Below are 16,642 nucleotides of genomic sequence, written 5' to 3' on the forward strand. Positions count from 1 at the left end.
ATTTTCCATCCATCATGTGGCGAATAAGATATACAAAGGTCTTCGCCCTGACTACTGGTGGTATTGCATGAAGCGGGATGTAGCCTGATACGTCGAGAGATGTATAACATGCAAGAAGGTCAAGGAAAAGCACCAAAGGCCTCATGGTAAGACGCAGCCGTTGGATATCCCTATATGGAAGTGGGAGGATATTACTATGGATTTCATCACGAAGTTTCCCAGGACCGTTTGGGGAGTGGATTCGATTTGGGTCATCATGGATCGGTTGACCAAGAGTGCCCATTTCATCTCGATCCAGGAGAGCATTTCGGTCGAGAAGCTGGTTGACATCTACATCAGATAGGTAGTGGCTCAACACGGAGTGCTAGTTTCCATGATTTTTGATCGAGACGTGAGATTTACTTCCAGATTCTGGAAGAAATTTCATGATGAGTTGGGTACTCGTCTACACTTTAGCACAACTTATCACCCGCAGACGGATGGTCAGAGCGAGCGGACCATCCAGAATCTAGAGGATATGTTGCGGGCATGCATCATGGACTTCGGTAGTAGCTGGGATAACTACCTTCCCTTGGCAGAGTTTTGTTGGATTAGTTTCTAAGTCCATAACTATAATTGGTATGTACTTGACCCGATTGGCATGGTCCATTTAGGTTGCATGGCATCGAAACAATTTGGATAGACTTTTGTGAGAAAAGGATAATTATTATTTGTTAATATATTATAAGTTCTAATATATTAATATGAAATTATATTATTTAATTATTATTGATCAAGAATTAATTTGGAATTAATTTTGTGATCAAAAGGAGACTAATTAATTATATGGGGATTGGTTGTGTAAATCATTCATTCTTATATATGTGGGCTTATGATCCATAGTTCTTCACGTTGGGCTAAACCCATGGAGTAACCCATGGATACTCCATGGAGATTTTAACCCATGGAGCATGAAGAATATGGAAAGACATGAGTTACATGGTGTAACCCTAATAGCCACAATATATAAGGACCCCATGGCTTAAGAAATCGGCACTAAGGTGTGTACACATGAGGGCTAACCGATTTGAGGATAAGGAATTTTCTCTCAAGTTATTCCAAGTTGGTGGTGGTGTTGTGTGAACCATTTGAGGTGTCACACTTGAGGCACTAGGCTCTTAAGCTCCATGGAATCAAGCTACAACACAAAAGGTATGTTACTCTAACTAGTATCTTATTTAGTATATGAGAATGCATGCTAGTTATAGATTTAATGCCTTGGAAACCATTTGCATGTATAATTAGTGAAAACATAGATCCAAGGTATTTAGGGTTGTATGTGCACCATAGGATGTTGTAGTATACTAAATCCCTTTAGTGGTATCAGAGCCTAGGCATGTTTTCAATTATACTTGATGCAACTTATTTTTCAAAGCTGAGAATCTGCCCAGACTGAAAACTCGATGAGTTCTGGCTATAAAATCGACGAGTTCATGTGTTAATGCATGAACTCGACGAGTTCTTATAAGGAACTCGATGAATTTGTCTTCCAGTTGGCAGTTTTTCGTGTTTTAAGGCTTGAATTGGTCTAGAATCATTACCTTAAACTGTTTTGGACTTATAAAACCTGTTTTTGATGTGGTAATGTTCATTCTAATCCAATTCAAAAGATAATTGTCAATAGATTCATGTTTTGTATTAGTTTAATGATTAGGCTAATTACATGAAAATTGTTTGATATGAATTATCTTGTTCTTATGAGTTTGCTTAGATTAATAGAAAAATTATGTGATAATGTGTTTTCAATCCAAATTGATCTAAAAGTTATCCAAAAAATTTGTTTTTGCAACTTGTCTTCAAGTTATATGAAAAGTCACATTTTTGATTCTTAAAACTCATAAGATTTCCATAAGTTATGAAAATGGAGAGTCTCATTTTTAAATGTTTTAAAGTCTTCCATAACTTGTCCTCAAGTTATGGAACTTGAAGAGTTTTTCATTAAAACTACTTTAAACACATAAGTTATGGAATTGAAAAGTTTTTGAATAGTTCAAAACTTGCCCTCAATATTCGGAATTTGTAAAGTTTCCCTCATGAATACTTAAATTCCAAATTAAACCCTTAGAATTTAAAAGTTAAAATTCAACCCTTATACTTTATAGTATTATAAGTTAATAATATATATATATATATATATATGTGTGTGTGTGTGTGTGTGTGTGTATAAGAACAAATCAGTCTTACCGTTAGTAGGCCTCATTCACGAAGTCGGTCTATAAGAGGGTATAAGGTTACTGCCTATAAAATGGCAGTTTAATGGGTGTCCACTCTCACCCACCGCTTCCTTGACTGGTGGAGGGTCGTTAGCCGAACGGGTAGGACAAGGACTATAATTCTCCCTTCATTATAAGTATAATGATAAATATAAAGTAACTAAATCTTTTATAAATTCCCAATCTTAGTTACTTTAGGAAAATGTGAATTTGGTGCTAACCCATGAAATTATACTTTGCACTTTGCTTAAATCATTAGTGGAGCGTGTGTGGTTAACCGACACACTAACCTGGATTTAACAAGGTAGACAAAGGGTAACTTAATGTTTATCATAGGATCGGTGGCGAGCATGTGGTTAACCGGCACATCGATTAAGTGATAAATATTAAGGGTACCAAGTATATTTGCATGGTTATTCACACCTTGTTTTGTGATTCTCGGTATCCCAGTCACAAAACTTGAGAGGGCACAATCGAGATTAAAACATGCCATTGAAAAGTTCAACGAATCTCAAAAGATCTAAGAGTTTCAAATCCAATTAAAACCTAATAAATTATTTCTTTTTTATGGTGGAAATTGGTGAATCGTCATTCGTCTACCTTCAAATATTTTATAGCTTGGATTACGGCATCCCTCTTCCAAGTTATAAAATATTGTGTTGGGTCCTAGCCTTAATATTTCATATTGGGTGTTATATTAAGGACTTTAAATCAACTAACTTGAATTTCTCCCATTATAGATGTCTAGTTCAGACAACTATGATCTTCCCAAATCTCATGGAAATCATGCTTCTCTTCCTCCACATCCTCCAATTATTCTCCCTAACCCACAAGTTCAAGGTCACTCAAGCCCTATTGGCAAGCAAGGTCTATGTGTGCTCACATCTTGGAGATGAAGTCACATATTGACAAGTGTAACAACGTAAATTTTCAAAATAATTTTTCGTTTTTAAAACATTCATTCATTCATAAAATAATGTCAAACACATAATATCAAATGTTATTGTCACAAAACATCTCCCCAGAATCTCTACAAAAATTCCAATGCGTGTGTGTACGAATCATGCCGGCGCCTTCCCGCGCTCATCACTAGTACCTGAAACACATAACACAACAACAGTAAGCATAAATGCTTAGTGAGTTCCCCAAAATACCACATACAACACATACGCCACTCGAGGCTATAATACGACCCTCCGGTCGACGTGTCTCAGCGGGACCCTCCAGTCCTGTAGCTCATTGGACCCTCTAGTCCGGTCATAGCTCGTTGGACCCTCCGGTCCGGTCTATATCATCATACAACATACCAATATCACATAGCACATAATCTCGTATATAACACATAAGACCCTTTGGTCATCGCATAGTACCACTCTAGGTAACGTATAGTAAGAAGACTCACCTTGATGTCTCAGTAAATATCTGACTCAGAAGAAGTGTGATCTAGCCTCCGCCTAATCACATAAAGTAATACTCTCATAAATACAACTGTATTCAACCCTAAAAGTCAACAAGGTCAACGGTCAAACTTTGACCTGACTCGTCGAGTACACTAGGGCGACTCGGCGAGTCTACACGTGTCCACTAACTTTCTTAGATCCTCTCTTGACACGTCGAGTACTCCCCTTGACTCGACGAGTTCCACCTGGCATGAATCGCGGGGCCACCCCGACTCAACTCGCCGAGTCTCAAGAACAACTCGGCGAGTTCCAACTTGAACTCAGACCCCTGACACCGAGTCGTTCCCCCAACTCGACAAGTCCACTCACTGAGTGATTGACGGGCAACCTTCATACTACTCGCCGAGTCTGTTCTTCGGACTCGGCGAGTTCATGCCATGCACAAACTCAAAACAACTTCTGAGGTCGGATCTGTTCCATACAATCATAGATCTGGCCTCCCTAAGCATGATAATCATGTAAAGTTCGGACCTTGACACACATATAACATCCAAATGGTCCAAAATGATGATTTAGCCCCAAAAATGACATTCCAAGCTCATGGCTCCAAAAATCACTCATAAAGCTCCAAGGGTTAAGGTCTCTGGACCTCTTTGGGTCCAGATCCAGAGCACAAACTCAAGAAGGGACCAAATACTCCAGTTAATCATCCTCTAAAAGGGTTAGAAAACCCTAACACTAAGAATCAACACCAAAACTGAAGAAGCTCCAAGAATAATACCTCAATAAAATCTCTATGAGCTCAAAAACCACCAAAATCGCACATCCTTTAGCCTCCTCTTGCCCTAAACACTTCCTTCTTGCAAAAACACCCACAAAAGATCAAGATTGGCCTCTCCTTCCTCACAAACGCTCTAGATCTCTTTAGGGTTTCTCTCTGGGGGTTGGTGGCCGCAAATGACGGCCATAAGGCCCTTTAAATAGGTCTCAAACCCCAGAAATTAGGGTTTCATTAAACAGCGTGGACTCGCCGAGTCCACTCATGAACTCGCCGAGTCCAGCTGTGAACTCGTGTCACATCCCCTAATTTCTCGGCCAGAAAAGATCGATTTAATTTATGCTTTTTAAAATAAAATCAGAGAAATCTTTTTAAAAGATGTTGCGGAATTGGTCCCCAAACAAAATATGATAAAAGTTTATCAAAACCCTTCATTAAGAAGGTATATGTTTTCCATATATATATCAAAACCTCGGGATGTCATGTTCCGATACAGATCAAAAGCATAAACAAGACATTATAAGCCTTTCAATAGTTATTTACAACTACTGGCCTATAATCCAAAAATCTCTCGTCGTCCTCCGACTATGCTCGGGGTCCACTACCTGTAACATAAAAAGCTGAGTGGGTCAGGCTTGGGAGCCTGGTGAGCATATAGGGTTTTCAACCCACAATAATAATAAACTTACTAAGTTCATCAATCAACAATAACCCTGATTACCCGTTCCCGTTACCCTCACTTTATGTCCCTAAACACTTGTCACAAGGGACCTAGATTAAAGAATATCATCGGGATGGACACTACTGCTAAGGGGTTTCCTCAGCCATACATGTCCTAAAGGCAACCATGAGGGGGATGGAGTACAACGAATGAACACTCTTAATTCATTAACACCTACAGGTTGCGGACCTGCTAATGTTTCCCACTGGACTGTCTAGAAAGTCCATGGTCGTCATCCAAACTCCGCTAGATGACTGGATCTCGAAACACATCGAGGCCTCTCATCGATTTTAGTTTATCACATATCACAATCTACCCATGTTCTACCCAACATATTTGTAGATAAAAATACGTATACAATTTAAAACTTGTATAAAACATCAACACAACAATCACCTCAAATAAACAATTAATATATTTACACATAGCACGTATTATAAGGTAAATACTTCATATCTATGTGTAAAATGAAAGTGACTATACACTCACATGATTTGATGATAATCGGGCAGCAATTCGTTTCCTAAAACGATCATTTCTAATAAAACCGAGAGTTTTATTGAGAAACCATTGTTTTTGCAAAAGTCGGGCTTCGAAACCGAAAAGATAAATTTTCTGGGCTTCTCAAGCACTTCGTGGAGTATTCCGGGCTTTACAATCGATATCGGGGCTTTGGGGGATTCTAAGATGAAGAAAATATGAAGAGAGGGGCTAAAAATGGCAAAACTCCAAAAGTAACCGAGAGCCTTCACAGGTACCCTTCTATTTATAGGTTCCGAAGTTCTGATCCAAGGGCTGAGAGTCTTCTGATCCGACGGCTGAGAGGCTTCACAGGGGGGTGGCTCGGACGTGGCTCGCACATGGTCTGCGCATGCGAGGGCTCGCTGGCAGTCTATGATTGGACCGAGGCTTGTGTCCGATGCGCAGGTGATCAGCATGTGTGAAGGTCTCGGTGGCACTCGCTGATTGGATCGCTTCAGATAAGGCAATGTGCTCGGATGACTCAGCAACTTCGGTGACTCAGCAGCCTGGTGACTCAGCAGGACACGTGGCGCATGCGAGGCGAGGGTGACATGGCAAAGTGTGACTATGCGAATTTTCTCGATTTTCGCGCCAAAACTTCTAAAATCCATAACTTTCGCATACGAGCTCCATTTTTGACGTTCTTTATATGCACGCGTAGCTAAAATTACGCTCTACAACTTCCGTTTAGACTTCGTCGGCTAATTTTGACTTTAAATTTTATATTATTATTTTTAACAGACCGGGACAGGAAATCCGTTAAAAATTCATAACTTCTTCATCCGACGTCCGTTTTCGTCAGACTTTTTACCGTTATGCTCCTAATGATGAGACCTTTAATTCTCGTTTAGGTTGTGTCGGCTAAAAATCGCTCGATCTAAAATTCGAGTTTTTAGCTGTCTACTGCTACGCTGAAACTTCGAAAAATCATAACTTCCTCATACGAAGTCAGATTTGGGCGTTCTTTTTATCGAACTTCTCGGTTTAAGGAATAATAAGACTTTCATTTAGATTACTAAGGCTAAAAAGTATTTTATCAAAAACTCACTTTTTACGACATTCAGCACCATGCCGGTTTTGTCGCGAAACTTCGACAGGTCATAACTTCTTCGTTATAACTCGGATTTTGGTATTCTTTATATCCCCGAAATCCTTGTTTCGGCCACTACAACTTTATGTAAAGATATCGGGCTTATCTCACACTTTAATTTTGACGTTTATTTTTATTCTTAATTAATTAAGCCCTAATAATTAAGCATAAAACACATAATTCACATAATATTCACATAATTCCTTTTCATTTCTTCAAAATGAGTTACAAATGTTAACCTAGACTATCAACTCAATATAAATGCCTAGGCTAGAAACACGAGTGTTACAACTCGCGTACAAATCCACGACCAAACTCGGCGAGTCTAGACGCCAACTCGCCGAGTCTCCCCTCAACACCCAAAAATAAAAGAACAAAATATCATACCTGGGAATCCGGATGTTACAATAAGCCGAGAGAGTTGGGTGTCAAAGTCTTGAGGAAGTTGGATGTTGAATAATCACTTCCTAAGTCACATAGTGAGTTCTTTATGGACTACTATGTAACAGACTATGACATGACCCTTAATGATCTTATCTATTTGATTGGTGCTACTGAATCAACAATGATTTGGAGCACTGGCAAAGAAAATTTTATTAGAAGATCAACTTCCCAAACTAACATGGACATTGTCAATGGTAACATTGGATATTCAGAAAAGCTTTCTCTTCCCAATGGAAAGGGATCGGCCATAGTCAACTCGGTTGACCAAATGGTAAAGATAATGGCTAAGTCTGAGATAGTCCCGTGTACCATTCCCAAAGGGTCCATATGTTTCTATTTCCAAAGTAAGGGGCAGTGGTTGCGAAGCTGCCCTATCTACTTGAAAGATCTGAGAGAAGGTCAAGTCAAAAATTCTGACTCTGCTTCAGGTAAGTCCACTATCTAACTCTCTTAAATTCCTATTTGAAGATTCTTAATACATTTTAATGTATGGTAGGATCAAGCAAAGGGAAGGGAACTTAAAGAAGGAGTATGATGAATCTGATCGTGAAGATGGATTTCAATCGCATGGTTCAAAGATCGGATTCTTGAGCTACTACTTAGAGAGTTATGATAGATTGCTAGAAAATATGTAATAGCATAGCTTTCATTGAAAGTTGCATTGTAAGGAAAAAGTTTTTCCGCATTTTATAAATAAATAAAATTTTGTTTTGTTTTATTTTATATCTCCTTGCAATGACATTTATGGAAAATTGATGTTTGTATGTTTCTGGAAATAATGGAAATGTTAATTTGATTCATTAATTTTTGGTAGTGTCTAAATTTACCAAATAAGGAAAGATTCTCATCACCCAAGTCTCAATTGGACCGAACCTTGGAATCATACAAGTTGTATAGTATGATGAATGGGAATTTTCATCGTTGGAAAATTAAGACTAATTCCTTGATCACATGTATATGTGAGTCAAGTGAAGGAATAAGGGATCGAGTACACATTTGTGTGCTCTAGTCAAGTCCACCACAAAAGATCGATAAGACTATTCGTCATGATTTACTAAAGTTTAGTAGATATGGTTGTACTTATATGTTTAAGTATAATTCTGAAACATTGGAAAAGTTTCGATGTATGGCAGAACGAATAAGAAGAATCAAATTAGGTAGAAAGATAAAAGTTTCTCACATTTGAAAAGATGGGAGAGTACTTTAGTATCATGTTTTGTGATCATCTTAATGATTTAGAAATCATATCACAATTAGTCCTCTAAGGACATCTTAGTGCATTCTTATGACTAAGAAGAGGAATCTTGAATTGTTGAAATGGTTAAATCAAGAAGACGAGTCATAATTTGTTCCAAAAAAAGTCTTAGAGTTATACTCCAAGATTGTAATTTGAGTGACACATCTTAAAGAAGTTTTATTAACACTTGTCAAACGTAAGAGTAAAATGTGTCCTACTCTTATACATTTGAAATTGGTAAGTTGTGATGTTTTGGATAAAACAGAGACCAACTTAGGCCAATTGTGTGAAGTGTTTGTCTTGATAAGAATCCGCACTATCTCTTGAATATTTGTTTGTGAAAGAGTGGGTCTTGGCAAGAGAATCTTATATGTTAATAGGACAGTGGGAGTCTAAAAGACCCTGAAAGAATTTCAAGATCTAATCAAGAATAAAACCTATAGTTTCTCACTTGCACACGACTTGAGGTTTATAACCTATCGTATTGACATATCCCTATTTATGTGCCCATTCCAGTTAAAGTTGGATTTGCATAGGAGTTCTGAGAGTTCTCAATTGGCTGCATAACAACTTGGAAGCAATGACAGACCCTTGTGCTGCCAGGTGGCAAGAAGTTAAGATTGCACAAGTTCAGTCCATATGAGTTTGGATTTGTCATTAACCGTGTCTTGTGATTATGGTTTTGAAAAATTCACATGGATAGGAACACATACACCATAAAATCTAAGTGTCATAAGGTTTCTCTCCGATTCATGAAAATGATGGTGAGGAAATGCTTTCACTAAGTAGATTTTAAGTAGATAGCAATTGCAATATTTGCATTCTCAAAGTCGTTAGTGGAGCGTGTGTGGTTAACCGGCACACTAACATGGACTTGTGAGGAATGACAAAGGTCTAAAAAATTAAGACTATGATTACGATATCCCTTTTCATAGTTCTGAAATTGTTTAGACACGCATGTGTGCTATCTAAGGAAAGGTGTATGATTTTGATAAAGTTTTTATCAAAGCATCTCGTATCAGAAGTATGCACTTTGGTAAGAAAGTCAATAAAGTATTGATTTCTAGAAGTCCAGCTGATTTCTGAGTACATGTCAAAGCTATTGGGAGCATAAGTGTTATGCTTATAATTTTCATGTTAGTGGGAGCATGATAATTACGATAAGTGTTGCAAGTTAGCAATGTTAAATTATAGAAAACAAAAAAAGTTTCAATTGGGAAAAGTTGTTTTGCTATAATTAAGGGAGAGGAAATTATACTTCATTTCAAATCTAAAAGCTTAGATCGTGAGATTTTAATCAAATTTAGTCAAGTATATATATGAATGTTATGTTGGAATGGTTCAACATAAGGAAATTCTATATATGGGAACATTATTTGTGTTCTAAAATTCGATTATGATTATGACATCTCTTTTCATAATCTGAATTATGAGAACATGGAAAATAGAAATAGAATTATTATAGCAAAAGACCGGTCTAGTATCATGTCCTTATGTGAGACATCATGAATCATGCCCCATATGCTTCAGATATAGGATCGATTGCATGTGCTATAATATTCATCTGTTCTAAATTTTTCCAAATGCCTATGGCATTAAGAGAGAAGAGTACTAGAACTGGATATGACTAAAGTGATTAAGCAATTGTCGAGGACAATCTAAGGTTTACCAAAGATTGGTTGCCTAGGGACAGTTGGAAGCATGGTGTAAATTTTTTGAGAGGACCATATTGACATATTCTGAAAAAAAGGCAAATCTTTTCAGAAGTGATAGTCAAAATGGGAATGTGGAAATATTCCTATAGGTGGAAGTTATTCATTAAACACTACTAGAAAAAAGGCCTTTTACGACGCGCAAAATACGACGCTCATTGATCTATGTTACGCAAAGGATAGTGACATTAGAAAAATGTCATCTCTTCAAAAAATTTAAGGATAGAAGACACGCATTATTGCGCGCCCTTAAATTAGTGTCTAAAAAAAACACGGAGGGCACCTATAATAAAATGCGCGTCGTCTAAGGATGTCGCTTTATAATTTTTAATGGAACGCGCGTTCCATCCTTTAACAATAGGGGGAAATGAAATTCTGAAAAAATTAAAAATCCCGCCTTCCTTTTTTTTTCTCCTTTCCCTCTTGCCCAAATTATGGACGCTCCTTCCTTCCCCCTCCCGACATTGACTGCTGCCTACTTCTTCCCTCACTTCTACCTACTGGAACCACCATATCTCCCTCTCGATGTTGGAATTGTTAGAAAAAGCCCTAATTATACTCTCAAGTCTAAATACAGAAAAAATAGAAGATGGTGAAGAAGTAGCAGTAGAGGAAGTGGAGGATGAACAGTCGAAAATGGAAGGAATGGCATCAATAGCGTTGTTACTAGATGGGTCAATCTCGGGTCATTTTGTTCAGCTTCCCGAGTCCGTTTATTACCAGATGGGTCAATCTCGTCTTTTCGTCTCGACTTCATATCTCTCTGTAAAGCAAGCGACGAATTCATATCAAAAGTGGAGGTGGCAGCCTAAAGACTATAATTTGCCAAAGTAAGCATACTCTGTTCTTCCACTTTTTAAAATCGAATTAATTGTTGAATTCTTGATGATTTTAATTGTGTGTTTTGGGGGAAATGAAATGAAGGTTTATAGGGAAATTGTTGGTGGAGAAATCGAAGAACAAGAGGCTTATGTTCGTTGGAGATTCGTTGAATAGAAATCAATGGTGTGCATGGTTCAATCCATAGTCACAGGATTCGCCAAAGTAGTTACGATCCACATTCCAAACAGCTCGATCCCAAACGGGGTACGATTGCGTACCGATCGCCAACAGAAACGCCCTCCGGTACGTCATGCTTGCGATCCCACCAATTCTTTAAATCGATACCTGAAACGTGAAATTGGCAAATTGGATTGCACAGAAACGCGATTGGGATCGGGAATTTTGGTTTTGGAACGCCGATTTGTGAAATTGGTGGGAAATTGTTTTTATCCGGAGAAAAGTCACCGACGCTTGATTTCTTCCTTAATCCCTCGATTCCATGTTAGGTGTTTGGACTTCCAGATCTGATTCTTCTTTATCACTTTTAATAATATATAATAGCTATAACACTTATCCAATATCATCACTTCACCATGATTTCACTTTTTTTCTACACCTTTCAGGAAGAGTTGTTGATGGAAGAGAGATGATGGTTTAATTTGCCAAATATGGGCCTAATGCTGAAAAAATGTGAGTCACATTCACATATAATCTAATATATTTCTAAATTCCAAGAATCAGATATGAAAAAGTATATGGTTGTTTGACTAATGTGGTTGTTTTTATTCTTGTTTTAGTCACAAGGGAAGGATACTTGAACCAGTAGAAAAGCTGAAGGGTGGATTAAGGAGCCGAAGTCCTAGACCAAGGTATCATGAGAATGTAGTTTTGACCATTCTACCCTTGTATTGGAGTTGATGTTTACCCAATGTAGTTCCAGGTATAGAGATGAATACAAGGGCTACAGGAGGATAAGTCGCAGCAGTAGCAGGGACAGGTATTATGGAAGGGACAAAGATCGTTACAAAAGTAGGACCCTCATGCAGTAGGAGTAGGAGCCCTGATTATCATAGAAGAAACAGGAGGGGTAGATATGATGATGATTATGATGATGAGAGAAGCCCAAGTAGGTCTCCTATAAGGTAAAAAGACGTAAATGCCCTTATCATTAAAAATAGCATCCGTAAAAAGTTTTGTTTGTCTGTTTAAAGTTGATGTTTCATTAGGAACCTGATGGACTATTCACTATTCTATATGTGTTTGTTACTTACATAGAAGTACTAGTGTTGAAAAGACTAGAATGCCCTTATCATGTGATGTGTCAATAAACTGATGGATTACACAGAAGCAGGTCTCCTCCACGTAGGAGTAGGTCACCTTCTAGAAGCAGAAGCCCTGAAGGAGGAGGAAATGAGAAAGCATCAACATCATCACCCTATTCCCATGGTAGAGCTGATTCCAGAAGCCCTTTGCAGCGTTCTGATTCCAATGTAAGTTTTTTTTACCTGTGGAATCATTGATTCCGAGTGTTGATATTTTTTTATTGATTACTTTTTATCTTATCTTTTATATATTATTAATTATTATTAACCCTTGGTTGTGGTATAATATGTAGGGTTTGCCTGGACCAATGGGGTTGATGAGTACTAGTCATTTGGAACAAGAAGCTGCAGTACTTGCTTTGTCAACTTTGATGACCATAGCTCCTGCAGAAGTTTATGCAGAATTTGAAAAGGTAATTTTTTTTATTTATGAACTTTCAAAGAAACTTTTATTGTTTTACATCACTTGAATTTTAGTGCATTAGGTCGTATAATATGTTGAAATGTTGAACGTTTTATGATGAGATTGTTTCAAATAAGGGAAGTAGAATAAAGGATAAATTAATTCATAATGTCTATGAAACCCCTTATACCCTTCTCTTGAACGGTGAAATACATTATAGAGGCGAGATAGAACAAAGGAGTATGAGGTGGCTGAATTATTCCATTTGGATCCTCATTACACAATAAGTTTATGTTTGAAACATATAAAAGTGTGTCTAGCTTTGTATGATCCAGTTGCAGCAAAAGATAAATTATTCAATTTTTTCAGCATCTGTTGTGTATGGTGACAGTTTTGTTTAGGTTGCACCCACTAAGAATGTATCAGCTTTTTTAGCATCTGTTGGAAAGTGAATGTTCAAAAGGAAAAAACGATATAAGTGCACATTTGTTACTATGCTAATATGAATTGAGGATTAAGCTATTAGTTTCTAAATCACAAACAGTGTTTGCTGCCTTTCTTAATCTGTTTGAATACGAAATCAAGCATGTGTTTATATTTGATTTGATTGTTTATGTGAGTTTTTGGTCGATTTTGGTTTAATGTTGTGATTAAAGTAGGGTTTGTTAGAATATAATGTTGCAGAAATTATCCTTATGGGTCTTGACACATCAAGTTTGTTAATTATTTAGAAAAATATTATAAATTATCTTTGATTTCATGAGAATATAAATGCTTGTTTGTCATATTCAATTCACATTCGGTAAAATGTTGTGTCCACATGATACTAAGGAATACAGTTCTGTAATTGACTTGGGCATAAACATGTTATTTTGATCAAGAGAAAAAGAAAAATAGCCTAGATAATTAGCAACATATAAGTAGGTTGGTTGGTGTAATGTGAAAGTGAAAGGGGTAAGTGAAATTTGAGAGTGATTTGTGTTTTTTTAGTCACATTGCATCAGACTCAATTCCAGCTTGGAAATGGTGGTTTGTTTGGTGCTAGTTATATTCAGGTAAAAGATTTCCCATCTCTTATATTAATGTTTGGTTTTAATGTTTGGCTTATTACATTACTTTTCTCTCCTTTGTTGTATTGATGAGGCTTGAGTATGCTGGGCTGTTAATGTTCCTATTTGTTTTCATTTATGCAGGTAACAATCTTGTTGAAAGGACTTATGAATCAGATATTAATGGTAACAAGTTTAACACTCGAGTCCATACGATTAGATGTTAATGGTAACAAGTTTAACACATGTGTCTTTGCTATACATACAAATTAAATGCAATGGATTGTATTTTTTGTATATGGTATTTTATTTTATATTATGCAATGGATTGTATTTTTTGTATATGGTATTTTATTTCTATTATGAGAGATTAAATGCAAATTTAATTTATAAATTAATAAATATATAAATATATTTTTTTTAAAAAAAAATTAAAATTACGATACGCAAAAATGTGTGTCGTCTTCATTTATGACATGGCCTTTCTTGACTGGTGCTTCCTTGATACGCATTGCGTGTCATAAACACGCGCGTCGTAAGGTTACGACACACAAATGTGTGTCGTCTTCCTTTATGACAGGGCCTTTCTTGATACGCATTGTGTGTCATAACCGCGCGTCGTAAATGCGCGTCATAAATGCGCGTCGTAAATGCGCGTCGTCTATAGACGACGCGCAAAAGCGCGTCATCTCTCTTTATGACATGGCCTTCCTTGACGCGCATTTGCGCGTCGTCTGAGCATTTTACGACGCGCAATGAGCGTCGTAAAAGGCCTTTTTTCTAGTAGTGAAATCTGTGTAAGATTAGAAAACTTAATGTAAGAAGGATGTTCAAAGCAATGTACTTTGAATATGAGACTTCATTTCCATGGAGTTGATCTCCATTGGAATGCTATGTAATGTCTGTTAACAAGTCATTGTGACTTTGTGCATAATCATTACAGAGGATTAGTGCATATAAGTTTAAAATCTAACATATTTCGGTAAATGGGAGGAATTTGGAATTCTTGCATTTACGGTAAGGATTTGGGATTGTGAAATGAGAATCATTGAAATTATGTTCAATCGATCTATTCCACAAAGTAAAGATCATAGATAAACATAGTGTGCATACCTGGTGTATGGCATGACTAGTGTTTAGAAAAATATAGTGTACATGCTTGGAGTATGGGACAACTATTGTTTTAATTCAAGTATTAGGTTGATAAATTTGAAACATTATACAATGAATAATGTGTAATCAATATGGTGATAAATAAAAGGTGTTCTATTTATATTCATAAGTTCTAAGACCATATTGGATTCGATTATTCTTGTGTTTCACTTTGCATGTTTTGACTTCCAGAACAACTAGGTCATTCTTACCGAATGACTAAGTTATTCAAACCATCCACAGTCGGTCATATGTTGGAAGTAGATATGAATCAAGATTGTCATGAAGTTGGCTTGTAGATGTCTAAGATGTTAGACATAGCAAGAGTTGCTACAACACTCATGAGTGCTCATAAGTTCTGATTATTGGATTCAACCCACGTTCATTTAAATCACTTCATGGATTTTATAACGAGTGATCATGAGATGATAATATCTTATATTCTTCAAACGTAGAGAGATGAGTTGTTGCCTATGAGTTGGTTATACATTGATTGTACGAAAACGCATTGGTAACTCGATGTTATAAAACGTGCCTTTGTGTATGATTCAACAAGTAGTAGAACAAGCATATGAGTCGAAGTTTATCCATTCCTTTTACCCTTAAAGAGATAGAAGCGATATCTGTAGGCCCCTCTATGATTTAGTGATGACACCCCGAAGTGCTTGGCCAAGCCTGGACTGATTTGATTTGTTCAATTAGTCGTTCATCAAAAATCGGAAATCGGGAAACAAAGAATGGACAGAGAGAATGATTATAATCCATGTCTCAGTCCATATAATATCTAGAATGGAGGAATATATGATCCCTTATCTAATGGACGCGTCATTGATTTGTCCAGAGTTCCACAACAGCTTTTAAGAGCTACGATTGCTAGTCGGGTTTTTGTAACACCGTAAATTTTCAAATAAAATTTTCATTTAAAATCGCATATTTCTCATAACATATTTCACATAAATCTCATTTATTTAATTTACAAATCACAACTCCATAATTGTCTGATTAAAATCCAAGATCTTCAAAACATAACTCTTTCACTAGTGTGTGTACAATCAAGCATGTGCCTTCCCGCGATCCTGAGAAACCTGAAACACATAACACGGTAAACACGAAGCTTAGTGAGTTCCCCAAAATACCACATACAACACATTAGCCACTCGAGGCTATAACTCTGTCAGACCCTCCAGTCCATGTGTCTCAGTGGAACCCTCCAGTCCCACAACTCTGATGGACCCTCTGGTCCTAACTCTGTGAACCCTCCGGTCCTAACTCTGTAAAGTCTGAGAAATACACAACATAAATCACAAAGAAATAATGTAGGATATCACGATACACAGATAAGCACATAAGAAATCTCTATCACACAAAATACCACTCATAGTAAAGTATAGTGAGAAGACTCACCACGACAACAAGCACGCATCCCCATACTCGAATCTTGAACTAGCCACCGCCTACACATAGGGTAGTTACCTTAATAAATACTTGATTCTCAACTCTAAGCAACCAAAAGTTATTCTTCTCTCTTTAACTCTTGTATTGGGTAAAAGACCATTTTACCCCTCCATGGTCTCCATTACTCATGTTGACCAAACCCTAAAGTCAACAGGAGTCAAACTTCGAGTCAACAGTCCATGTTTGACCCGACTCGTCGAGTCCACTTGTTTCCCCAGAAGTCTCAAGAAGGTCCAGCTCAACTCGTCGAGTTGACCCCCAACTCGCCGAGTTATCGCACAAT

This window comes from Lactuca sativa, chromosome 7, assembly GCF_002870075.4.
Source record: "Lactuca sativa cultivar Salinas chromosome 7, Lsat_Salinas_v11, whole genome shotgun sequence".
NCBI lineage: Eukaryota > Viridiplantae > Streptophyta > Magnoliopsida > Asterales > Asteraceae > Lactuca > Lactuca sativa.